At 45.6% G+C, this 26,671-nt stretch overlaps 1 protein-coding gene and 1 long non-coding RNA gene across 2 annotated transcripts in view; one reads left to right on the plus strand and one right to left on the minus strand.

Annotated features, from left to right (window-relative positions):
- The window catches only part of LOC138922324 (ral guanine nucleotide dissociation stimulator-like), a 378,765-nt gene that overhangs the window by 222,993 nt on the left and 129,101 nt on the right, over positions 1–26,671 (minus strand). The window lies entirely within an intron of this gene.
- Positions 8,024–11,116, plus strand: LOC138922333 (uncharacterized). Its single transcript, XR_011435421.1, has 2 exons — positions 8,024–8,167; positions 9,046–11,116. It is a non-coding gene; the product is annotated as an uncharacterized lncRNA (long non-coding RNA).

Below are 26,671 nucleotides of genomic sequence, written 5' to 3' on the forward strand. Positions count from 1 at the left end.
TTTTTACATTGGGTTGGCAAAACCCAATGTTATGAAACTATACACCACGTTGGTCCTAAACTGCCTTTCCCTAATTGCTAATGAAGTCGAGAATCTCTGCATGCAGGTTTCCTCTTCTGTGAGATGCCTACTTGGGTCATAGGCCCATTTTTCTATTGTTCTTACTGATTTGTCACTGTTTACCTTTCTAGATACAATCCTTTCTCAATAATACGTACTGAAAATATCTATTCTCACTTGTGACTTGTCTGTTCACTTTCTTGATGGTTTCTTTTCATAACCACAAGCTGTCAAATTAATGCTGTCAAAGCGGTCAATCTTTTCCTTTATGGTCTACACCTTCTGTGATCTGTTTAAGAAGCTCTTCCTTGTATTAGACTCACACAATTACTGTCCTACATTGTCTTCCAAAAATTTCATAGTTTTGCCTTCTGTATTTAAGCCTTTAATTCACCTGTAGTTGATTTTTCTGAATGATATGAATTAGAAATGTATCCCACTCTCAAGGAGTTTCCTATTGGCTAAGGCCCACAGATATGACCAACTATAACTTCAGAGAGGATAATGATTCCTGTTAACCCCTACCTTATTGAGGTTTATTCTGCTCTCTCATCGAGGCAAACCAAAAACTGGATAATTTCAATACGGAAAACTTGGAGGGTTATTAGCAAATTAGTGAGACTATGATCCCCACCCCACCATACTCCAGGAAGAATCCTTAAAAATACCACACACACAAAAAAAGAGGCCAGCCCTGTGGCCAAGTGGTTAAGTTTACACACTCGGCTTCAGCAGCCCCAGCTTTTGCCAGTTCGGATCCTGGCTGCAGGCAGGGCCATGGCACCACTCATCAGGCCATGCTGAGGCAGCGTCCCACAGAGCACAACCAGGAAGGCCTACAAGTACAATACACAGCTATGCACTGGGGAGCTTTGGGGAGAAGAAGAAGAAAAACAAAGGTGCAAATCGTAAAAACAAAAAACAAATTTTTTTAACTCTAAATTTAGTCTTATTCTAAAAAACTGAAAGTTGAGCATTGGGGAAAGTGTGGCAAAATGAGCATTCTCAACAGTACTGGCTGGAATATAAATCTATACAAACTTTCTAGAGGGTTATTTGCAATATATCAAAAGCCTTAAAATACATATCTTCTTTGAGCTATCAATGACTCTTTACAGAACTTATCTTAAGGAAACAACTGAACAAAATACATATTTAGGAATATTCACCATGGAACTCTTTCTAATAGAAAAAATTGGAAACAGCCTAATCTCCAACAACGCAGGATGGGTTACAGACGTAGCTGCTGCAGCACATCCATATATGGTCATGCGCCATCTAAGGACGTTTCAGTCAACAGTAGATCACGTAGATGATGGCCATCCCATGAGATTAGTACCACAGAGCCTACATGTGTAGGAGGCTATGATAGAAGAAAATTTTATATATTGAGGTGTATGGGGAAGCCGTTCTGGTTTAAATGCGATTTGGACTAAATTTTATTTAAACCAAAGAAGCCTGACTTACAGCCTGTCAAATGTTCGTTGTATATTGTCCCAAAATAAAGAATGTACTCTTTTTTTTTTTCAATATTTCTTTTTCTGCTTTATCTCCCCAACCCGCCCCCCCCCGCACACAGTTGTATATCTTAGTTGCAGGCGCTTCTAGTTGTGGGATGTGGGACGCCGCCTCAACGTGGCCTGATGAGCGGTGCCATGTCCGCACCCAGGATCCGAACCCTGGGCCGCGGCAGCGGAGTGCGCGAACTTAGCCACTCAGCCACAGAGCCGGCCCCAGAATGTACTCTTTGAAGGTAAGAACCAATGCCTCTCTTCTTATGACACCAGTACTTTTTGAAGATAAGTGTCCTTTCCCATGACACTGGGGTCATGCTGACCCACTGTGTATGTACTCATCTATAACAAAGTATCTCCTTGAACCCTTGAGAGAATGTACCCCTGTCACACTTGATGTATGTCTGTTTGGAAATGGTATATAATGGTGCTGAAAAATCACTCTTCTTCACAGCACTTACGAAGGCTGCACTCCCAGGCTGCAGTCCTCAGCTTGGCTCGAATAAAACTCCCCGCTGTAGAATGACTATTGATTATTCGTGTCAACAGCTCGACCATCTAGGTTTGTGAAAGTACACTTTATGATGTTTGCACAATGATAAAATCACTGACACATTTCTCAGAACGTATCCCCATTGTTAAGCAAGGCATGACTATAGTGGAATACTATGATGATTACATAGCTGTGTTAATGTGGAAAGATGTTTCTAATAGTCTGGTAATTTCCAAAACCAGTTAACAAGATGCACATATGATATTCTTTTATTCTCAAATATTTATGGAGAGCCTTGTGTATGCCAAGCACCAAGCAAGTGACTGGTAAACAAAAAGAGATCTGTTCCCTGCTTCTAAGGAGCTTACAAGCTTTGGAGGGGGATGAGGGGGAGGGAGACAGGCCACATACATATCTTCCAACTGACTCCTGTTGGCATATTAAAGGGATATACGTTTTGAAAATACAGACCACTTCTATGTGTCTGTGTGTCTATGTAATATCTGCAGCACCTCATCAGCATAGTCTACAAAGAGAACACACACGCTCAGCTGTATGGACTAGGAAGTGGGTCAACAAGAGGATACTTGGAGCAACTGCCTTGTGATGAACTGAAGCACACAAATCTTCTACAAAAATGCTCTAGGGAGAATCTTAAGAAACGCAATGTAGTTATGGAAAGTCATCCACTGGAAGACAGATGCGAGACAGATCGCAGAACCACAGAAAAAGAATTGGAACAAAGAGCTTCCGCTGTTGACAATTCAAGACTAAGACTGACCAAGATCAGGTACAAGTTCTTGAACAAATAACTGTTCTTCTACAAGTCTACAGCTTTACCCTTCCCTACTATGTTGGGATCTAACAAATAATAATGAAGCCTCCAAGATAAGAAAGATCTCATAATTAGGGTCAGGCTCAAAGGATTCTGACATTCTATATTCATTTCATTTAAACATCTGCACTACAATCAGTAAACTTACGAGAGTCATTAATTACAAAGGGAAAATTTTTTTCTTTGGAGCACAGAAACATGTCAGACACCTCAACCAAGAGATCAAAAGTTAACATTCACCAGCGATAAGACCTATCTACATCACACATGTGCCAATATGATGCACTGAGAAGGGAACAACCTCACCACTGTGGTATTCTTGTCACAAATGCTTAACCCTCAATTTAATCATGAAAGAACACCAGATAAATCCAAACTGAGGGACATTCTGCAAAATAACTGACCGGTACTCTGGAAAAGTACCAAGGTCACGAAAGATAAAAAACTGTCACAAATTGGAAGACACCAAGGAGACACCATAACTAAATGCAGTGTGGGCTACTGGACTGGATCCTCGACCAGAAAAAAGACATCAGGGGTGAAACCCGAATAAAGACTTTATTTTTTATTTCTATTTTTTTTTAAAGATTTTATTTTTTCCTTTTTTCTCCCCAAAGCCCTCCGGTACATAGTTGTGTATTCTTCGTTGTGGGTCCTTCTAGTTGTGGCATGTGGGACGCTGCCTCAGCGTGGTTCGATGAGCAGTGCCATGTCCGCGCCCAGGATTCGAACTAACGAAACACTGGGCCGCCTGCAGCGGAGCGCGCGAACTTAACCACTCGGCCACGGGGCCAGCCCCCCGACTAAAGACTTTAGATTAACTCTATCAACTGCCTGGTTTCAATAACCACACTATGGTTACATAAGAGGCTAACAAAGGGACGCTGGTTCTAAGGTATACAGGAATTCTCTGGGCTATTTTTGCCATTTTTTTCTACTTCTAAAATTATTTCAAAGTAAAATGTTTGCAAAAGTAACTTCACATGAATGATAAAGAGATATGGGGGATCACTCAATAACTCTTACATAAAAATATGCTACCTCCTCGGGGCTGGCCCTGTGGCTGAGCGGTTAAGTTCGTGCGCTCCACTGCAGGTGGCCCAGTGTTTCGTTGCTTCGAATCCTGGGCGTGGACATGGCACTGCTCACCAAACCACGCTGAGGTGGTGTCCCACATGCCACAACTAGAAGGACCTACAACGAAGAATCTACAACTATGTCCTGGGGGGCTTTGGGGAGAAAAAGGAAAAAAAAAATATGCTACCTCCTCCAATAATTGTGCTAAAAAAAACCCAGTAATTGCAAATAAGGCGTAAACCAGAATAATCTGTAAGTATTCACTAAAAACCTGTGATTGGGATAATCTAGAGAGCCGACTAACTTTCCTAGGGCACTGAAGTCTCTCCAGATAAATAATCTACCTCATTTTCCCTATTAATCTTTTTTAATTCAATTCAACTTATATTTATTTAACATCTACTATGGGCATGGAACTGTGCTGGGGCCTGATCAGATTTTGATACATTAAGAACATTTCAGTACACAAAATGAGAAAGAAAAACAGAGAGTAACAAAACTGGAAGGAACTTTTCACTCCCATACAATCTAGCAATCAATACCGGCACCCTTTTTAGTGTGATTGCTGCTAGGAGCTCAAGTGCATCCCCTTCAGCATAAGCGGTTCTGACCTCTACAATTATCTCCAAAAATTATCCCTGAAGATGCCAAAATGACTCTAAAACATACTCCATTTCTAGTACTTTTTTTCCATCTAATCATTATGTTGTTGGTGCATTACAGTACACAACACAAAATTAAAGAACTTGATTCTCTGAACGTCAAGGAAGGGTCAAGCTGGTATAAACCCACAGACGTTTACTTACTATCCTCTTAGAAGAGGTCAAAGGCAACATCACAGAAGGCCGGGGTTCTCAAAGTGTGCCCTCAGAGTCAGCAGCTTTAACATCACCCAGGAACTTGTCAGAAATGCAAATTCTCAGTCCCAGTCCAGACCCGCTGATTCAGAGACCCAGCCCAGCATCTGCGTTTTCACAAGCCCCCCCAGCTGACTCTGATGCACCATCAGTTTGAGAACCACTGATGGAACAGCAGAAAGACTGGCCCCGTGAATCCGGAGGCCTGATTCCAATCCTTGCTCTGCCACTAACACCTCTACAATGCATTAGCCGCTCAGCTTCTGTGGGGCTCAGCCTCCTGATCAGTGAGGGAACTGCAATAGCTCACTACCACAGTCCTTACACCCTAATTTGATAACCATGAAAGCATTCATTTGTATAAGGCCTAAAAGTGAAAACACCACTGCAGTATTTCACCACGTATTTCTCTCTTTCATCCAAATGAAACAATTAAAATTTCTTCTTGGCATCCACCAGCCTCTGAATCAGACTTAACATAGCTACAATAATTTCTTCTGATTTTAAATAAAATTGTGTTTACTACTTTGCTGTAGCAAAAGCCATATAAACGCTAATTTTACAGTTTCCTATTTAGTTCTCTATCAAGCCTATTTTGGAGCAATTCCTCATAATAACAAAAATTCCAAGAAACCCACCTACTACAGACTGAATTGTGCACCCCCCCCTACACACACACACACACACACACACACACACAATTTTGATGCCGAAGCCCTAATCACCAATGTGATGGTATTTGGAAATGAGGTCTTTGAGAGGTACTTAGGTTTAGATGAGGTCAGAACGGTAGGGTCTCCAAGACGGGATCAGCGTCTTTAGAAGAAGACGAAGAGAGACCAGAGTTCTCTCTCCATCTCTGCCATGTGAAGACACAGCAAGAAGGTGGCTGTCTGTAAGCAAGGAAGAGCCCTCACCAGGAATCAGCACCTTGATCTTGGACTTAACCTCCAGAACTGGGAGAAGTAAATGACTGTTGTTTCAGCCACCTGGGGTTATGGTGTTTTCCTAGAGCAGCCCACAACGACCAACACACTCACTCAAAATACCCCTCTGCTGTGGGCATAGTTCAGAAGAACTGTGCTCCAACCTCGCATAAAGAATGTGTGTGATCAGACCACTGAAGTACTCAGCAACTATGAAAGAGAAAGAATTTTAAAACGTACAGATCTAGATACTTCCATTACTAAGAAACACAGCTTAATTTCATCTCCTAGTCATGGATTTATAAACCGCGATTCTTCTCACAGCCTGTGGAAACTATGACAAAAACCTCTCAGGGGAGATGTGAGAAAGAGGGAGAGAGGAGAATCAAATAAGAAGAGTCCGTTTTATAAAGGTTAGAGAGTTCTCTTGGAACACAAACCTAGGTAGCATGAATGTGGGCAGAAATGTCCCACCAATCAAGTGAATACCCACTAATCCTTGAGACCTAACTCAAATGCTGTATCCTGCAAGCTCGCGCCACTCCTTCCCAGGCAGTCAGTCATAAATTACTCTGTGCTCCCCTTTCTCCATTTCAGCACTGAGCAAAAGGCACTATACTTGCTTATGGATCTGTCTCTTCCACCAGACCTTGAAATCATCTAGGGCAGCGTGTTACTCTCTCCAGCACCTAGAATGGTGACTGGCATGAAGCAGTTTGCTCAAGTGGAGCCACTCTGCTTGGCTGAATACAAGAGGAACTCTCTGTGCTATCTCACAGCTTTTCTGCAAATCTGAGATTATTCCAAAATAAACAGGTTTTTTAAAAAAGGCACCAGGAGCCAGTGTATTATCAGTAATAATCACACCTGCCTTACATGTCACGCAAGAAGACAACAGCTACTAGAGAGCCTTGCCTCGGGGTTTTTCAGACGTGCCAGCAGAAGTCAGTAACCTTACATGTAGCAAACTTGAAAAACAATGAGTAACAAACACTTGAGACGCTAATCCTGACCTTAACTTTGGTCAAACTGTTTAACTTTAGTCTCAGTTTGTTAAAAGGGAATAGTAATTCCGACCCTACACGGCTGCCGTGCTACATGAAGTCTACAGAGTATACATCAAATGAGCTCTCCTAACGATGTTCTAATCAATACGTGTTAGTGACCTTCCCCAGGCAGTGTTGCATCTGGACTAACGCTTCACCGCAAACCAGGTGCATACTGTAACTAGTTCCACCGGCACGGACTGTAAAGTCCCGACACAATCACCATTCGGGCTATGATTACCTAGAAAATAATCCTACATATGTGTCCACAGATGCCAACCCTGCCAAGATGTCCTAGGCCAGAACCCCCCAACCCAATAAACAGGCTATTCAAAACTCAACGCAACCGCAGGGGTCAGCAGCTCCTGGCACCCACCTCCCCCCGACTAAGCTCCAGAAAGCGGGCACGCACACTCAGGCCGTGCTCGCCCACTAGGAAGAGGTGGGTATCTCCAGGGACGATCCCGCTGCTGCCAACAGCGACGTGCGGCAGCCTGGGGTCTCCCGCTAGTTGCTGAGAGCAGCTGGACCCTGAGTGGCCAGGACCGTCCACTTCCAGGCGTGGTGCTCTCGGGCACCAGCATCCTCAACCGAAGGAGGCGAGGGTGGCAGCAGCGCATCGGTGCGCTGGGGAAAACAGGGAGTGGGCGGGCAGCCACGGACACCACCGCCCGGACTAGAAACCCCCCCCCACCGGGCAGCTCCCCGCCTGGGCGCCCGCGTTCCAGTCGGAGAAGCCAGGCGGTCGGAAGCGCCCCGACTGCGTGCAGGGCTGCGTGGGGCGCCCGGGGCGCCGCTTCCGCGCCGAGAGCCCGGGCCCGCGGGGAAACGGAGGCCCGCCGGGTCCCCGGGAGCCCGGCTCGCGGAGCGAGCAGGTGACGGCGGGGGCAGGGCGGCTGCGACGCCGCGCGGGCGGCGGGCGGGTGTCGGGCGAGTCTGGGCGGCGTCGGGAGGGACCGGCGAGCGGGGGAGGGGCTGAGGCGGGGGGAGGAGGGAGGAGGAAGAGCGAAGGGCCCTGGCGGGACTCCCGGCGCCCAGCTGCCCGGCCCGAGCCCTCAAGCCACCGCCCCCAGGCCCCGCGCAGACGCTGGACGGTCCCCGCCTCCAAACCTCCCCCCCCCGGCCCGGTCAGAGAATAACTTACCCGTTTGCCGACGCAATCGCTCCTGCTGGCCCCTCTGACGGACTCCTCCGGCTCGTCGTCTTCCGGTGATGAAACCGGAAGTCCCACCCCTCCCCAAGAGGAAAACGGAAAGCCGAAGGAGTCAATCTAAGGAAGGGGAGACGCGCGTCAGGCTGAGAGCCTGGCGGCGTCTGACCGGGAAGGCCACCTGGCACTTCCAGCGGCTCCCCGAGCGGGTAACCCCCGGGCGATCCCGCCTCCTCCCTCTCCATCCCTCCTCACTCCACCCCTTCGCTCGCCCGCGGTAAAGAACCCCGAGGGCGGTGCGGGAGAAACGGACGCGCCCGGGCCGGGTGGGAGCCGGAGGCCTGCGGGCCGGGCGGCCGGCCTCCGCCTCCACCGGCCCAAGCGATGCCCGGCGCCTCTGAGGCCTCCTCTAACGGAGCGAGGTTTTCCTGCTGTGCCAGGCGCGTGCGCACCTCCGGGTTAGGAGAACAGCCTCTGGATGCTCCTAGCAGGGGTCCTCAGAGTCGCAGACCCTAGGAAGCCACGAGCCGAATTCGGATTCTAACGGGTTCTAATGAAAAATGCAGGAGGATCGGGGTCCAGTTCTCAGAAGAGGGGGCTGGGCTGCGCTGGGCTGGGCTGGTGTCTGGCTAACACAGAGGCTGAGGGAGGGATGCGCTGGAATGAACATGTGGAGCGAGAAGAAGCCCAGACCAGGTTCTTTGTGTGTCTGTGGCCGACTGCCTTCCTCCAGCTGCAAGTGCAGAGAACGTGTGTCACCACAGGGCTCTTGCACTGTCCAGCACACACTCACGCAAGGTTTATTTTTATGAATACAACGTAAAACCAAGAACATTCCCAGTCCTCGTTATCTTCCATAAGAGCATCTACCAAATCTAACTGACAGTCCAAACCTGGACAGTCCCAAACCTGACATGTTGCCCTCCTTCAATACGATGACGTCCCCTCCTGATCATGTCACTATATACTCCCAATAAGTATACTGGGTGGTCATCTTTATCCATGTGCATATGCTTCTTTGGTAAAATTTTTTAAAGCAAATACTTAAATTTCTCTATCCCCAACCTCTTTGTCTTCTTATTACTAGTTAATTGGTCTTCTGGCTAATCACTGGGCGGATTTCTGTCATCCCTCTGAATGTAATCTATCCGGAAAATACTTCCTATCTGGCTCCCAAACCACAGCAAGACCCAGGTAGCCACATGGCTTGGGTTTGGGTAGAAAACGTGGACCCATCAATGAGAGCTGGGGAGACCCATCATGACCCGGGGAGGCAGAAAACCACGGCTCTGGACTCAGGCATCCCAGGGTTGGAATCTCCTAGATTCAATGACCTCATTCGTCCTCCTCCTCTCCTCACCTGGTGGCAGCTGAATAATTGACCAAGACACTGCAGGTCTCAGAGATTCAGCAGGAATGCAGATCAGCAAATACATCTTCTTATTTAGTGACTTGGTAAAACTGATGTTCCCTTGCTCAGAAATGGTTATATTTTACAACCAACTTTTGTTAATTGACTACTATGAACACCCTTGTTAAAATATAAATTGGCGTCAGAAACCTCGTGTACAGTTAGTCCTTGGGACCTCTGCCAAATACATCAGGTAGGTCCACGGAATCCGAAAACCTCACAAGATTCAACCAAATCTGGCGAGCATGGACTGTGCTTAAATAGTGACGAGTACCAAACACCTGCGAATATTTAACCAAGAGGACTTGATGTTGTCCAGCACCAGAGAAGAAGTGGCTCCTTATGGATGCCTCAGCGAGGCTGATGCCACAGGTGGGTCCCGTTTCTGTGACAAGAGGCAGGGTAAGCTGGCCCCATGATCCAGCCGTTTTAGACATGACGCAGCAAGCTTTAAAACTGACATTTCAAGCACCCACAAAGAGATGGAATGTGTGGCACTTTGTTTTTATTTGGAATCATAAGAGAAACATTTTTAATAAACCCTTAACTTCTTCTCCATTAATGCTATTTAAATAGTGAATTCATAAAGACTGAAGTGATTTGTTTACTTATACTTAGCTGTAGAAAACTTACGTGCTTTTGTTTATTTGTTTACACCATCAAATCCAATCAAGCCAAACAAGATGGTCGACTGAAATGACTGATGAATGCAACCTGAGCTGACAGCTTCAAATTTGGGATGTGTTACTGATGTCAGGTTGATCAGTTCTCTGTCTAAAATTGATGCTATTTAAAGCTTTGAACAATTTAGATGTAGTCACTGAGTAAAATCCCAACGGGGTGAGAGAATTCCATCAGGGCTGATTCTGCTGTGGTGAATTTCCACGTGCGCAGGTGTCAGAGGGAGAGTGGCCTCTCCCGATGGGGTAGTGAGACAGAACAGGATGCAGGAGGGGCGGTGGGCTGGCGTCACTCACAGCAAAGGTAAAGAGGCTTAGAATAAAGATAGACGCATCTTCTCACAAGGAATCCCAAATGGCATAAGAGTGTGAATATTGGTCATTTCTGTTTCAAAACTTTTCAAGAAAGGAAAAAGTGAAGGGGAGGCAAGAAGTGAATATGTATCACGCTTCAATAACTCATCTGAAAATGAACCCCCAGGGAAATCATGGTAGTCGGTGGGGTAGACCAATGTTTTTATTAACAATATAAAAGGAATGTGTGGTGAAAGCAACGGTGACATAAGTACTGACAGTCAGTGGATGAATGATTATGTGTCCTGAGCACCTCAGGACACAGCAAACTAGAGCAATTCCACCAATCAAATGGCAAGAGAAGTCTAATCGAAGAACCCTCCTTGTGCTGGAAGGGCAGAATGAGTCCAGTCCGGGGACTACTGGGGCCAGACTTGGGGAAATCAAGTTGTTGAAGGTAGCTGTGACTTTAGAGAGGTGTGCAACAGAGACATTAAGCCATTTCCAGTGTCTCTACCTTTAAAATAGTTTATTACTGGTCCAAATGTCCAAAGACGTATTAAAGAGGGAAAATATTATTTACTGGACAGAAATTCTCTGGATATTTAGATTCTATTCCTGTCCAGGGATGTGAGAGAGGGGATATGTCAGCAGCTCAGATGTAAGCTGGAAGGTTCCCGTCGTTGTTAATGCAGCTTAGCCGTCTCTAGGAAAAAGGCAGCAAATAATTGGGATCCTTCTATGTAGTTCCACCTAACAAAAGAAGAAATAAAGAGAAACTGTTATTTCCATTCAAATAATGGAGGAAAAGTAGTCTACAATTTAAACAGGAAGATTTGATGACATAAATTCAATCTAAAATATGCAGCATGTCGGAAGGTTACTGATGTGGACACCCTGTGGTTTGCACACTGAGAGATCAGCCCCCTCAAGAACCTGCTCACTGTTGATTTTCTCCTTCTGCGCGTGCTCTCCATCGTCCACAGTGCCCAGCGGGAGCATCATCACACTCTTTTGGATAACATCCTGGAATATATTGGCAATTGGTGTGGTTGATCCATCCCGGATCATATCTGGTTCTGTTCCAAACACTGAAACACAGGAAAAGAAGGCATTGAATAAATTAATGAGAAGACTACCCCCAGTGATCTCCGCAAATGTCGTGTTCACTTTATCTTTCTTTCTTTTTTTTTTTTTTTCCCACCATGAAATTTGGTGGCTGGGATAAGTAAGCGTCCTGATATCATGCAATTTATATTCTAAAATAGTCAATAGAGTCAAGAAGAAAACTGTGGTTGCCTTATTTACTATTATCTACTTTCAAAAAATATTTTTAAATAATATTTTAAAGTAACGTTAGACTTACAGAAAAGTTGCAAAAGTAGTACAGAGAGAGTTCTCATATATTCCTTACTCTGCTTTCCCTAATGTTAACATCTTACATAACTATTGTACAATTATCAAGAATAGGAAATTAACATTGGATAATATTATTAACTAGACTCAGCCTTTATTTGAATTTCACTCTTTCCCTTCTGCTGTACCAGGATCCAATGCAGAATCCCACACGGCATTTTGTCATTGCTCCTTAGTCTCCTCTTGTCTGTGACTGTTTCTCAGTCTTCCCTTGTCTTTCATGACCTTGACCCTGCTGAAGAGTACTGATCAGTTGTTTTGTAAAATGTCCCTCAGTTTGGGTTTATCTGACGTTTTTTCACGATTGGAAGAGGTCATGTGTTTTTGGCCAGAGTACCACAGAAGATGTACCTACCTACTTTTATGGTTGCTTCACGAATTAAGTATTAGAAACACTAATATTAAATATTAGGAACACATTTCTTTGGTGTTTTGTGTTTCTTTTGTAACCAACATATGAATAAATCGCTGTACTCAACTTTCACCTGAATGTTGCAGTGTTTGTACTCAACTTTCAAGGTATCCCAGGAAACAGTTTTAATGGATATCCTGGGGTCTAGAAAGAGATGAGTTGAAACCTTCTAGGCTATAGGGAAAGTTGCCAGAGATGGAGTGGGAATGAAAAATAAATGAAGACACAAAAGAGAACATGCCGTGTCTTCTGGATCCACAGAGCAAGGCGTGAATGTGAATAAAGATGATGTACACTCGTGCATTGCTTAACGACAGGATACATTCTGAGACATGCATCGTTAGGTGATTTAGTTGTTAGATGGTTTAATTGTTGTGTACTCACACAAACCTAGGTGGTATAGCCTACCACACGCCTAGGTGATATGGTGCTAATCTTATGGGACCACTGTCATACATGCAGTCCGTTGTTGACGAAAAACTCATTATGTGGCAGACGACTGTCCTTTGTTGGCAGGACTGGTTTAGCACACAGACAGACAAAAAGGTGCCTTATGCATTCCTGCATTTTCCTGTATTTCATGTCTTTACTGTTGAATTTGACATTTCAATCACACATCTCTCTTCAGCTGGCATTCCATTTAACTTCCTAACTCTTCTTCCTCTTTTCTTCACCCCCAAATTTTACTGGTAAAATACTGCTACAATTGAGGGCAGTGGGGATGATTGTGTAGAGAAGTATGGCTCTCGGTGTTGGACTTGTCCTCTAATTTTTGACGTCTGTGTCCCTTGTACTCATAGACGCAGAGAGTTAGTGCTCCAAGGAGGTCTGGAGGCCATTAAACCCAGAGCTCTGTGACCGGGAAGAGCAAGTCCCCACAGGGCAGCCCGGTGCCAGCTTGCTCGCTCCACTACAGTTTAGCTTCTTCATTTTTAACCCCAGAGGACTTCCTTTACTTTCGTGCAAGTTCAGCTGTGCTTTTAAAAGTTTTTATGTATCGGCCAATATTTCCATGAGTTTTGCAGAAGGAGGGTTGGGAGGTTTCCAAGTCCATCATTTTCCCCCAAATTCAGGTCTCCAGAACGTGAGTTTGAACCCTGGCTTCGCTACTTCTAGCTGAGTGCCCTCCAGCAAATTATTTAATCTCTTCTCGCCTTAATCTGCACCCCGGGGAGGGCTGTTGGGAGGATTCATGAGACAGTGTGTGTAAAGAGCCCTGAACCACACCGTTTACCGTCAGTAATGCAGCCCATATAAAAGGAGAGTCCACAGTGAAGTTTTAAAAGTGTCTGCTTTATCTACAGCCCCACCGGGTACCACCCCTTGTTCCCAGTGTAAACCAGCAATCAAAATAGCATAAGTCTAACCTGTTTTGATGGCTCTTTTTGCTGCAAGATACTGATTATCTTTAATATTTGCGATCCATGGGTGTAGTCCTAGTGCCATAGAAACAACCATCTGGTTGGAACGATTTCTTTGGGAAAATATATATTCAAGATGCTGCTTTACCTAAAGGTAACATTTTCAGTTGTAAGAGAAAATTTTGAGTAGCTCTCATAGCCTTGTATCAAGAAACTGATTGGAATCCCAAGCTGACGCATTCAAGCGTTCTGATTTTCCCTCAGCTCTTCCAGAGGGAGGACGCGGAGTGAGCCGGGTCTCCAGGACGGAGAGCTGCGCCCAGTGTGAGGAATGCTTGCTCTCACTCCCACCCCTCCCGAGACCCCCCAATCCCCCCTCCTGTCCCCACCCCTCCCCGACCACAGTGTCTCACTGTTAATGTCGGCTTATTATGAATTTGGGTAATTATGAAACCTTGAATGATATTGTGGGTAATACAAATATGATGAATGTTTGAGGTAATTATGAAACACAACACAAGTAGAACTTCTCAATTTGAATATCCCTCTTTTTGGACTTATCAGTATCTTAAGGAATATTTTGGGAACATTACACACTTGGAAATTTCCAAAAAGTGGGAGCAATTTCACGCTAAGCTGTGAAGGAGGCTCATTGACAGCATCTTTCTCTCTCCCCTGGGCTCCATTCCGGTTGCCATTATGGAAATCCACCAGAGAAAAACTCCATACTCTGAAATATTCATCCCTTCGACAAACATTTAAGGCACACCTGTCACGTGGCAGGAACTGTTCTAGGTGCTGGGACATAGCTGTGAGCAAGACGAAGACCGTCCTGCGCTCATGTAAAGTGTGTGCTGTGAGGAGGAGGAACAGTCCATCCAGAAAGGGAAGGAGGGAGGAAGATGGAAACAAAAAGACGGAGGGACGCAGAGGGGAAGGAGGATCTTTGAGAATGTAATTAGCGCTAAGACGACGATAAAAGCGGACAGTGGATGGAGAGAGGGCGCCGAGGTATTCCTTGAGCTCCCTTCTTCAGAGTCTACCTTCTGTGCAACTTGAGGTACACTGATGATAGGTCGATACTTCAGGCACGCACCTCCTTCCAGACACAAACATTTTCATTAAGGTGGCTGCTTTCAGGGGGTTCATTTCAGACATCATGGACGAACCAACGCTGGGGGTAAAGATTTTCCGGCTCAGTCCAGCCGTAGACAAGTAGCTTCTCCGTCTGTGTGTAAAACCCATCTTGCCTTTTTATGCACCATTTAGTTTTCAAAAATTTCCCATCACTCCAACTCCAAATGGTTATTTGTCTGATGACTGTAATTGCATATAATTGAGGGAAGAGATTTTTACTGAACAAAAATCCTGTTGGTTTCTTGACATTTGTTCCAGTCCCTTCTGTATTGGAAAAAAGTGATACTTCAATGCTAACAACTGAGTTGCTCACTACTGTGTGGCATGTGGCTCTCAGGAACGGCGCTGCTGGACAGAAGAACAATGCACGTTTGTTACCTGTGTTTCCACCACGGACATGTTCATGTGAGGGACTAGACGGATTGAAAATTTTCCTACAACTCGGCCAGGTATGACTGTTTTAGCTCCAGGCTCCTCAAAGGCGCCCTCAATCCCGTGAATAGAAAGAGATGGGTACCTCCATAGGTGCATTAGAATTTCCTCCTAAATTGAAATAAAAGTATTTTATTATATGAAAGAATGTTTAATTAAAACTCAGTTGAATTGTATTGCTTGCATCACCAATTTCTGTACATCTGTGACACGGTTAATGGCAAGTTAATTATCGCCTCACTTAGATATGTCTGGACAAACAGTACAAGTGGACTTTCCCCTCAGGACACGAGATCTCTGCTGCCTTCGCCTGCCCAAGCCACTCCTATTGGCGAGGGCCCCTCGTCGCTGAAGTTTGCAGTTACTAGATGGCAAAGGGGCCCTTTCAGAAACTTGGGTTCAGTTATAAATTTCTATCCCAGTCATTGCGATGATAATTTGTGTGCTAAATGTATTTTATTTTTCAGAAGGCTTCAAAGAACTCTGCAGATGTTTGAGCCAGTTTTCAATCTTGCTATGGCCGCTGTAGAGCTAGTCTGAGGAAGAGCTACACTTCATGATAAGAAACTCTATCGCTCTCTTCTGCATGCTTCTCCCTCTCTTGGCTGTTCCCCCAGGAACCAGCCATAGCTAGCAAACACCCTAGCAGGCAAGCGTTTTAGAAAGGAGGAGGAGGAGGAGGAGAAGGGAAAAGGAAAAAATCTAAATTTGCCAGTAACGCTTTCGGCTTTGGGTCTACTTATTACACCAAGGCAGCAGTGACGTGGCAGTCTACAGATTAGCCCCTAAGTCTCTTGGTTTTGTCTAGAAAAATGAACAATTAGCGTCATGGAGCTGGAATAACCTCAGACTATTCTCAATCTTTAAACAGTTAGGGAGCCCAGCTCACCGGCTGCAGGCCGGCTTGGGATTGAGTCCAGAAAACTGATTTGGAAACACGCATCTGTGAAATGAGCAATTGCTCCACGGTTAGGTGCCTGAGTCCGGTGCCAGTGGGACCCCAGATAAAGGTCTGCTTGATCTAGACCACAGGGAAGTGGCCTTGAAAGTGAAAGTCCCCCTTGGAATTAACATCTGCTTTCAGTTCTAAGATGTGCAGATAAACAGGACACAGTAAATTAAGCCTTGGGAAAATATTTGTTACCATCATTCTTTGTTCAGATTATCCATCAACTTGTGATCATACCTTGGTGTCAAACAGAAATTTCTTAACCTGGCTGCTATTCCGGTATTCTTCTAGGTCCAGGTCAATGGCTTCGTACATTTGTTTTTTCCTCTTCAGTAAGAGGAGCCACGTGGTCATAGATTCCAGGGATCAGAATATGACCCGATGAGTCTACAAGGCTACCTACAAGATACACCCAGGAAACAAAGCCACACGGAGTCACCGGTATGCTGATGTTCTGGCCCTGGAGCAGGATCACTGGGGACTCTCCTGGGCTTGCAGCAGACCTTGTGACCGGCCCTGGTCCCCACAGCAGGGCCACTGACAGCAACTCACATCCCAGAGGTGATGGTCAGAAGAAAGAGCTGGTCACCAGGCAAACTCAGCCTGACTTGGACCCGCGTGAATGTCCACCTTGTCAATGGCGGGATGAAAACACACGGCTCTGCAGTAAATTCCATTGGGTATGACTTACCTGCATTATATCCCAGTTCTCAACTCCACCTTTATATCATAAACAAGCTTCTTTTTTTTAAATTTTATCTTATCCTGAGTTAAAAAGTAACACGTTCATTATTAAGAAACTTTTTTTTTTTTGAGGAAGATTAGCCCTGAGCTAACTACTGCCAATCCTCCTCTTTTTGCTGAGGAAGACTGGCTCTGAGCTAACATCCGTGCCTATCGTCCTCTACTTTATACGTGGGATGCCTACCACAGCATGGCTTTTGCCAAGCGGTACCATGTCCGCACCTGGGATCCAAACCAGCAAACCCCAGGCTGCCGAGAAGCAGAACGTGCAAACTTAACCACTGCGCCACTGGGCCGGCCCCCAAAATTTTCAATATATATGTTTATATATATATATATACACACATACCTGAGAAACTGAAAACCATCACTCCTTCTCAATTTTTCTCCTCCTACATACACCATAATAATATAATAAATACTCATCTTTAATCAAAAGCATCATATCCCTGAGGTCTAGTCTATGAGATATACATCATGACCACAAAAGCCTCCACAGTGAATAAGAAGATACTCAAATCTGTTCTTTATGAAAGAGTTTTGGACCGATAGGAATGGGAGAAAATCATCAGTGACTATCTATAAAAGAAACAGAAGTCAAGATTTAGCAAACACTGCTCAATATCTTGAGAAAGTACTTATCAAAGATACAATGCAACTAGCAAGTAGACGAACAGAAATGACAGGAAAATGTCTCCAGGGCAGCCAACTTAATCCCCATTCAAGTAAAGACACTTCATAAAGATACGCTTCATATTCTTGATGGGACAGTCTTTCTTGACAATATCAGAAAATTACTGCGAAGCACTGTACTTTCAAATCTTTCTGTTAAAGTCGATAATTACAAAGCACAGAGTTGAAGGCTCTATGAGGATGGATGCCTTCCACCTAGTGATTGGACACCTGCTGTGTTCTAGGCCCCAGAGGAATGAATACACAGGACAGCGCTGTCTCTGACCACAAAAGGCTAAATATCAAGTGTGACCCGACATGAGCAGACCACCAGGTGGCTGGCTCTGTAGAGACACAATCAAAGCCAAGGTAAACACTCTACCAAAATCTACAGTAGTGGGGACGGCAGTAGTGCGATACATAACGGGCTTCCCAGCACTCTGAGAATGATCATAGACAGCAAAGCCCTGAGGTCTGAGGGTGTCAAGGGAGCAAAATGTGAAGCGATGTCATCACTGTTCTGGTTTTCAACCACATCCTCCTTGGGCCCCCTCTCCTGGTCCTCCGAGGACTTTGCCCAGACTTGTGTAATCCCACTTTGGGGACAGTACTGCAGATTGCTGTGCATGCATCAGCCTCCCTGCAGGTCCTGAGTTATGGAATTCTCCTCATTTAGCCCAATCAAGCATGTTGTATACTGAGTAAATGACACAAACTCATTAGTAAAATTCAAGTCAAAATAATAAGCTGAGCACTGAGCGATTGGGACTGTCACTGATTGGCAGTCCACCCTCTAGCACCCTCACCAAAATCAAAACAAAACATCAAAGTACCGCCAATAATACAATCACTAAGTCTTCCCTTTAGGGTATGTCCCTCAACTTCTGCTGGCATTCTTGTGTGGAAGAACAGAGCTGCAAAGATGAATAAGAGACAGACCCTGCTCACAAACCAGCCAGAAAGATGCAGGGTAAAGAAATAACTCTGGGTCCACGTGCAAAGAGCTCTAAAGAGGGGCAAACCGTCAGGAGCACAGAGAGCACACGGTGAACCAGCCAAGGAGGAAGCGTCAGGGAAGACGACGGCATCACAGTGGGGCCTCAGAGGTTGAGTAGGAGGCGACAGGCACAGTCTCAGTGGTGAGAAGAGAGATGCATGTCTGAAACATCCAGATTGACAACAACGAAGACCCGAAATACTCTAGCAGCCAGGATGCTCAGTGTCCATCTTATGACACTGAGCTGTGACATTTTTCCTGTCAATTTAGCTGGTGTTACCAGACATTACCACAGTGCGTGTTTGTGTATTGGGGGATTCAGATGTCATTAGCACATTAGGCTGTGATTTGAGCAGCGCGGGCTCTCCACATGTCACTGCACATCTCCCGTAGAACTGCCCGGCCCGGTCCTCGGTGTAGGTTTCCACCTCGGACCCTGTTTTCTCAGGACACAAAGCAGCCATCCCAGCTGCTGGCTCAGGCTGTGCCAGCAGACACACATCCTGACAGGAGAGAAGCGACATGTCCTCCTTTTCCTTCCCTTTACATCCTACGGCGCCGTGATAGTTGGTGCGTCCTTCCGGGCTTCAGAAACAGTTCAGACCTTCACCGAGCCTTTCCAATCTAAAAACTTCTTGCCTTTCCCCTCACTTTCCACCAAGGGGGTCATCTCCTGCTATGTTGATGAGTTAGATCATTACAAGAAATACTTGAGCTCACTGCCGCAAAGTCTACAAATATCCCACCATTCTTAACCATCAATGACTCCTCTCCTGATTCCATTGAAAATTCATCTTGATCCTTGGTTTAGCCTAATTGTCTCCCTTCTTCCTCCTCTCTAGAGAAGTTTTATTATTGATTCCAAACGTCATGTTCTCTGCTAGCAATCTCCCCTCCCCTCCCCCATCGAATTCCTTTCACTCATTCAATCTCTTCATTGTTGAAACAACAGCCTCTCCTGAACCCATTTCTCTCTAGTTCTCGCCCCACGTCTTCCTTCCCCTTCACAATGAAGCTGAAAGATCAGTGTTCATGGAATTACCAGCTCCTCACTCCCCCACACTTCAGACAATGGTCTGTGTATTAATCAATCTTGATAATATCACAGCTATCTCCCCATAATTAAATCCAAAGAGTGTTTCTGCATCTTTCTATTACTTGGAACAAACGCAGAACCGGGCCACGATTTTCTTTTGGAATGATTCCCTGTCCTCCGTTTCTCGACATCTCAGGCTCCTGACTGCCTGTGAACCAGCTCACACTCCCTGGTGTCCTTCACAGGGTCCTTCTCACACAGCACTATTGCGAAAGCTCAGGACTCAATGTGAGCCCTATTCTCTCCATTGACCCTACGTTGTCTCAGTACTCTTGTGCATTTCTTCTATTGCTTCAATGCCTTCCACTGTTATCTCTATGATGGCGATGTCTAAAAACCACGTCCAGATCTTATTTCTGAGCTATAATGCTCCAGGTGTATGTTATAGGCACCTTAAGCAAACATATTTCCAACGGAAGCTGTTAACTCCCCCTCGCCAACTAGACACCCCTTCACCTCTCGGTCTCCGATCTCGTCTGATGACTACAGTTGACATCCAGGGAGTGATGTTTAACGCAAACTCTCAGAACCACCTGACAGAACAAGCACTGCTGCTGCCAGCACACTGAGCAGTCACCCTTCATCTCCACCCCAGGATCCACACACGTATTCCTACTCTATACTCCGTTTCAGTTCAAAACGTCAGGTCCTCCGAGATCCCTTTGTTCAAACTGCTGCTGAAGTAAGCCTTCCCTCCCCGCCTGTTGTCTGGTGACTTTCCCTTCAGGCCACTGTGGAACAAATTAGGACATTCTTTTGATTGCATATTGTGTAACCTTTGAAATTGTCTCAAATAATAGTAAAATGATTATAATCACAGTGGATATTTGACAACTGAGATATGAAAGTAGAGAGCAGAATCCTGATTTTATAAAAACAAATGCATGTTGACCTCTGCAGGGAAAGTTCATCCTCTGTCGCACCAAACAGCATCATCCCAGGGGATGAGACAGTGAAGCACGAGGCCTGTGCTCATTAAAGAACAAGGTTCCTGCCAGGAGGCCAGAAAGTTTGTTTTTCCATTGTTTCACCTCACAGTTAGACGCTTTGCGTGCCCTACGTGAGCAATTCATTTGATTTTTTTTGTTTCTTTTCCAGATTGGCGCCTGAACCAACATCTGTTGCCAATCTTTTTCTTCTTCTTCCCCTTCTTCTTCTCCCCAACCTCCCCTCCCCAGTTCATAGTTGTGTATCCTAGTTGTAGGACCTTCTGGTTGTGCCATGTGGGATGCCCTCTCAGCATGGCCTGATGAGCCGTGCCATGTCCCTGTCCAGGATCCGAACCCTGGGCTGCTGAAGCGGGGCACGGGAACTCCACCACGTGGCTGTGGGGCTGGCCCCCCAACTCATTGAATTTAACATGTGCTCTCTCTCTCTCTCTCTCTCTCTCTGGGTTGTCTTGTTTCAGTTTCGATGGGCTGGGGAGTAAGGTGAACATCCCTGAGGACTCCCCTTGCTGAGTGGACATGTGTGGTCCTGGTGAAAGCCCTCACCCAGTGGGGCTCCTAGAGATGTGACTCAGGGCCACTAATTCCCTTTTGGTGCCTGGCAAACTGGGACTCATCTTCCTCTGTCTGCTATTTGCTCTGTATTATGTCTGCTCCTTTGGAAGACAAAAATTTGTGTCCAAAGGGAAAGTTCCAGAAATGCTTCCAGGGATGATGATGGGACTTTGATTTCCAAGTGAGTATTTCTGGCATCTGATTCAATTCCGTTGTCCTTAACCAAAAGCTGGCTCGTTCTGGATTGGTTCCATCCTTTCACAGCGATAGCACCATCTTCTACGGTCATTACCAAAAATGATCATTTCGTTTGAAAGCTCTTCCCTTAGAAGCCACTGCTGTGTTAGTACTTTATCAAGTTAAAACACTTAATTTTACATGCCTGGGTTTCTGTTTTGGTTTTTTGGTTTTTGAAAGCAGCTGAGCATGTTTGAACTGAAAATGAAAAGTATTTATTATGGAAGTACCCATGCTACCTCATTAGGATAGAATAGGACATATCATTTATTTGTTATAAGATGCGAAAATTCAGAAGTTTTCCCTTGATCGGTAAAATTGCCCCTCTCAAGAAAGGTTTTTTTCTTTATGTTCAGTAACTTATTTTGGAGACCCACGGGGTCATGTCCAGTGAGATAGTTCTGTTGGAGTGAGGATAGTGCTGCTACAACCTGTCCTTCGTGCCACCTGCGACATGCCCTACTCTGCACCAAAGACCAAGGACGGTCCTTCTGAAGACAGGGCTATGTTTGCATTATGAGTTGAGAGATGCTGAAAAGACCTCCTATGGTTTCCCTTATACCCTACACTACACAAATAGACACTTATGCTTTTAAGTCTTGACATTTCATCTCGAGTGTCTGTTAAAACGTGAGTATCTAGGATAGAAAGCGGCTGTCCTCCAGAATCTTACCAGGGTTTCCTGCTGGCCACTTTGGAGGACAGAGCAGAGTGACCCACTAGGGGAGGGGCGCATGACTGCCGGGCCTTGGGGAAGAGCTGACCGGAAGCTGACTCACCAAGGACTGTCCATGCTTGTCTTGGTTTGCAGTGACAGCAGCTGAACGCAACTTAAAGGATTTTAATTTGCATGCAGCTTTGCACAACAACTTTCCATCTTACTTCATCCTCCTTGCTTCCTGTGACATTTGGGGATGGCATAGTTTCAGGGATTCACTGAACTCGTTTACAATGTTCAAATAGTCTTGTATGATGTGTGCGCTTGTTAATTGAGGTATAATTGACATATACTTTATATTAGTTTCATTTGTACAATATAATGATTTGCATGTATCGTGAAATAACCACCACGATAAGTCTAACTAACGTCTGTCCCCAGACGTAGTCAATATTCATTTTCTGGATGAGGACATGTTGTGTTTTAAGGTGCAGAAGAATCGGTAATGATGTCATACTTTTCCGTATGCAACTTGATGAATTTGAACATAAGTGTCCACCCATGAGACCATCACCACCATCGAGGCCATAAACATATCCATCATCTACCAAAGTTTTCTCCCACCCCCTTTACTATTATCATTATTTTGCTTTAAGAACACTTAACAGAATATATACTCTGTTAGAAATTTGAAGTACAAAACACAATACCGTGAGATTGCTACATTATACGCTAGGTTTAATTTTTAGAGGAACCTCCAGACTATTTTCCATCATTACAGTATTAGTTTACGTTCCCATCAACAGTTGCAAGGCTTCCTTTTCCTCCACAACCTCACCAACATTTGTCACCTCTACTTTTTTTGATAATAGCCGCCCTAACCGGTGTCAAGTGATATCTCCTTGTGGTTTTGATTTGCATTTCCCTAAAGATTAGTGATGCTGAGCACCTTTTCATGTGGCTGTTGGCCATTTGTGTGTCTTCTTTGGAAAAATGGCTATTCTACTCCTTTGCCCATTTGTTAACTGAGTGCCTTGGTGTTTTTGCTATTGACCCGAGAGATGAAAAAAGAAAAAAAAATGTCCAGGCATTATGGATGCTTCCCAGTTGATGCAGATGATTTTGTCTTTATGGTGATGACAAAATATCGTGTTGTGTGCTTTTTCTTCAGCAGTTATCATAAGACTAGCAGTAGAATGGCAAAGCAGATAATCAGGATCTCCCGGGTTTCCAGTTTTACAACACAAATAAGACGAGTGGTAAGGAATTTTTGATTATTTCAAGGAAATTATTGAGATCACAGTCCGTGGAATGTAGGACTGACAGGTCCACGAGGAAATTAAAGTGAGGACATGGTGATCTGGCATCACTTCCGATCTGAAGGAACAGGTATCTTCTGTATGAATGTTTGAAGACATATTGGAAATCAGGAATTTGTGGTGGATGAATACATTTTCTGAAGGGTTTATTTCTTTATTTAGGAGGAAGATTACCCTGAGCTAACATCTGTGCCAGTCTTCCTCTCCTTTGTCCGTGGGATGCCTCCACAGCGTGGCCGATGAGTGGAGTAGGTCTGCACCTGGGATCTGAACCCGCAAACCTCAGGCCCCTGAAGCAGAACACACGCAACTTTAACCACTTAGCCATGGGGCTGGACTCTAACTTATTTAGTTGTGAACATGATCGTTTGGGTTATGTAAATGTCAGGACCTGGGAGTGAGTCGCTAAGAGTGGGGTAGTTGATAATGTCACAATTGATTTAGACCCTAAAGAGGCTAAGAGCAACAACTGGCCAATGGGTTAACCAAAGGAATAGTCAGAAAACACAGAAAGGATGGGAATTGGGATCTATAGTAAGCTGGGGGATCACGTGTCCTCAGAGAGAGTGCCAGGACTTGCACAGGTGAGAATGGCAAGAGCAATAAAAGAGAATAAAATCACACTGAAACAAGGAGGGGGTGTTACGAGACGGGGGAGGAAAACTGATCTGGAGCAGTCCTGAGTTTTGACCTTGAGCTTTCTGTCCTTGACCCAAATCTGCTTGACGATGTCCTGGGACACAGGTCAGAAGAGCTCCAGAGGGAGAGAGGAAGGGTGGAAGTATAGGGAAACTGAGATAATTGTCCTAAGAAGCCATGCTTCATTTCTCATTTGGGTCCAGTTTCATGATTACTTTTACAGGATGAGAGGAAAAGAAGTGATTATGGTCAAGTCTTCGCAGAGGAAGCTGCGTGATCGTGGGAATCAACCCAAACCAAAGCCCGGATTAAGAATTCCCATCTCTTTGAGGATGCGCAGTTACATATTCAGAAGGCCAGTTACTAGAATGCCATCCCACCCAGCAGTGAGGGGTCGCTGGGAGAGCACGTGGCACCAGCCCCAACAGGTCTGCTGGCAGGAGAGAAGTGGCAAGCCCTTTGGAACTTGCCGTAGCCTTGCAAAATTGCACCTTGCAGCAGAGGTGAATTCCTGCGGGGTGCGCTCGCATGGGGTGCCCCGTCCAGTCCCATACACACCCCTGCCCTTCCTCAGATTTGGCAGAGATGATTCTGGGAACTGGTCTGGGCATCCCATAGCTCCACGGCCAACAATTGCTGGTGACTGTGGAAGATCTGAGCAAACAGGAGGGGACGGGGAAGAGGGCGGGAGAGAGCGATTGTGGACAGGCTCAGCAGCCAGGCAGAGAAAGTGAGCGCCCAAGAAGGATGTGCTGACAGCACCAGGAAAGAGAGGAGACGCTGGTGCCCCTGAGATGGAGCCCGGCACTTCACTGACGTCTCCTTGAAGGGTCCCACGTTTTCTTGCTTGAGCTCTTGCAACTTCAAGACATACCAATCCTTTTCTTTTATTAAACTCCTCTGTGGGACATAGGAAGCATAGACAGGGATTTCTTGTGGAGGAGAGACTGGATTTCAGCTGAGTAGAGCAAGGAGGGCTTTCCGTTTCACGGTGCTCTCGCATTTTCCTTTCCGAAGTATATTATTTATCTGCGCTTGAAAGTCACAGAGAGTTACCGATTCGCGGGATGATTCCGTTGTCGCCCTCACAGCGACACAGTAAAACCTACCTAGTCGGAATGGATCATTCCTTCTGTGCAATACTCCGGTAGACTCCAAAGATCATTTCAAAAGCGCTGGTATATCTCTGTTCTCAAATAAGAGGTCTGCTTCCAGGTCTCCATTTTTCTGCTCTTTATTGCATGTTAATTCAGAGTTGCAAGGAGGAAAGACCACATTTGCCTCAATCTTTAGATCTCTATGTGCTGGAAATTGGATTCACAGAAATGGACAAGGCCTTTGAGGGATCGTGCTGTCAACAGAGACCTTTTCCGGCATCAGCAACGTGACAATAAACCGCTGCTTGTTAGGACTTGATTGTCTATTGGAGGGATGGAGCTTGCAGTATTATGGAAATCCTCTTTAGAATTGCTTACCTTCACGTGACAGATTTATCAGTTTCTGAGAGTGATGTGTTAAAATAACCTAGGGTGGCGCAGGGCTTAAACTGGCCCACTCCACTTTGGAGGCCCGGCATTGGCACGTTCGGGTCACGGTTGTGGACATTCACACCGCTTATCGGGCCATGCTGTGGCAGACATCCCACGTGTTAAATAGAGGAAGATGGGCACAGATCTTAGCCCAAGGCTAGTCTTCCTCAAGCGAAAAAAAAAAAAAAAACCGAGGAAGATTGGCAATGGATGTTAGCTCAGGGTGAATCTTAGCCCTTGGGCATCTTCAGCTGTGGTCATTTGCAAAATATGTAGACCATGCATGTACTGGGCAAGCCCAGGCAGGACAGCGCAGCCGGCCTCCCGCCTGGGTGCTTGGGGCTGCTTGTTGTGGAGCCTCTGCTGGAACCGTCTGGGTGGATTCAGTGCAGAGAATGATGACAACGGACTGCCTTGCTTCACCCTCAGAGTTTCCCCTGAGTTTTCTCCATCTTGACATGCAAAGCAGACACTGTCTGGAGCCCTCGTGTTCCTCTGGGACTCGGGCTTCCCTCTGCTCCTCAGCCTGGAGAGGAGGAAGCCCACGTGTGGACTTCAGGAGATTCCTGACCGCGTTTTGTGGGCTAGCACGTCCTGGGCTTGAAGTCCCCAGGGAATGAGCAGAATCCAATCCAGGTAGGACTGCCATGACCCAGACCCTTCAGGAAGGCAGGTTATGGTCCCCTAACCAGGCAGAGCACCATGACCAGCCGCGGGGTTTGTGGAGGGCGAAGGGAAGATGAAATGGGTCCTGGAAGAAGGTGCTTATAAATACCAGCTACCGAGAGGGAACCAGCTGCAAAACCGTGCATTTGAGGAGTATGAGTATTATTTCTTGATTCTGTTTGGAATAAGTTAGAGTGCATGATATATTTGTGTGTGAGTGAACATATATATATAGCTCTCTCTCTAAAATTTATATCAAAGTAACATAAAGACTGATGAGATACAGGTGCTGCACATGTGGGCCTCTTTTTGCTGGCGATCAGTTCATTTTTGGCCATTGGAAGCCCAAAGAGGCAGCGAGTTATTGTCCTCTGCCGTCTGGTAGGCTCATGACAAACAAAGCGCTGCAACCAAAGGGTCGGCTCTCAGGAGCCTCACGGCCCTGTGAGGGAAACCCCTTGGACACGGTGTCTTCCTCCTGGGCCTGGACTAGCCTTGGGACTTGGCACTTCTCTTTCTCTGTGGCGGGAAGGTACAGCCGGCTCCGGCTTCCATTTAGAAA

Source organism: Equus caballus, unplaced genomic scaffold (genome assembly GCF_041296265.1).
Source record: "Equus caballus isolate H_3958 breed thoroughbred unplaced genomic scaffold, TB-T2T haplotype2-0000768, whole genome shotgun sequence".
Lineage (NCBI taxonomy): Eukaryota > Metazoa > Chordata > Mammalia > Perissodactyla > Equidae > Equus > Equus caballus.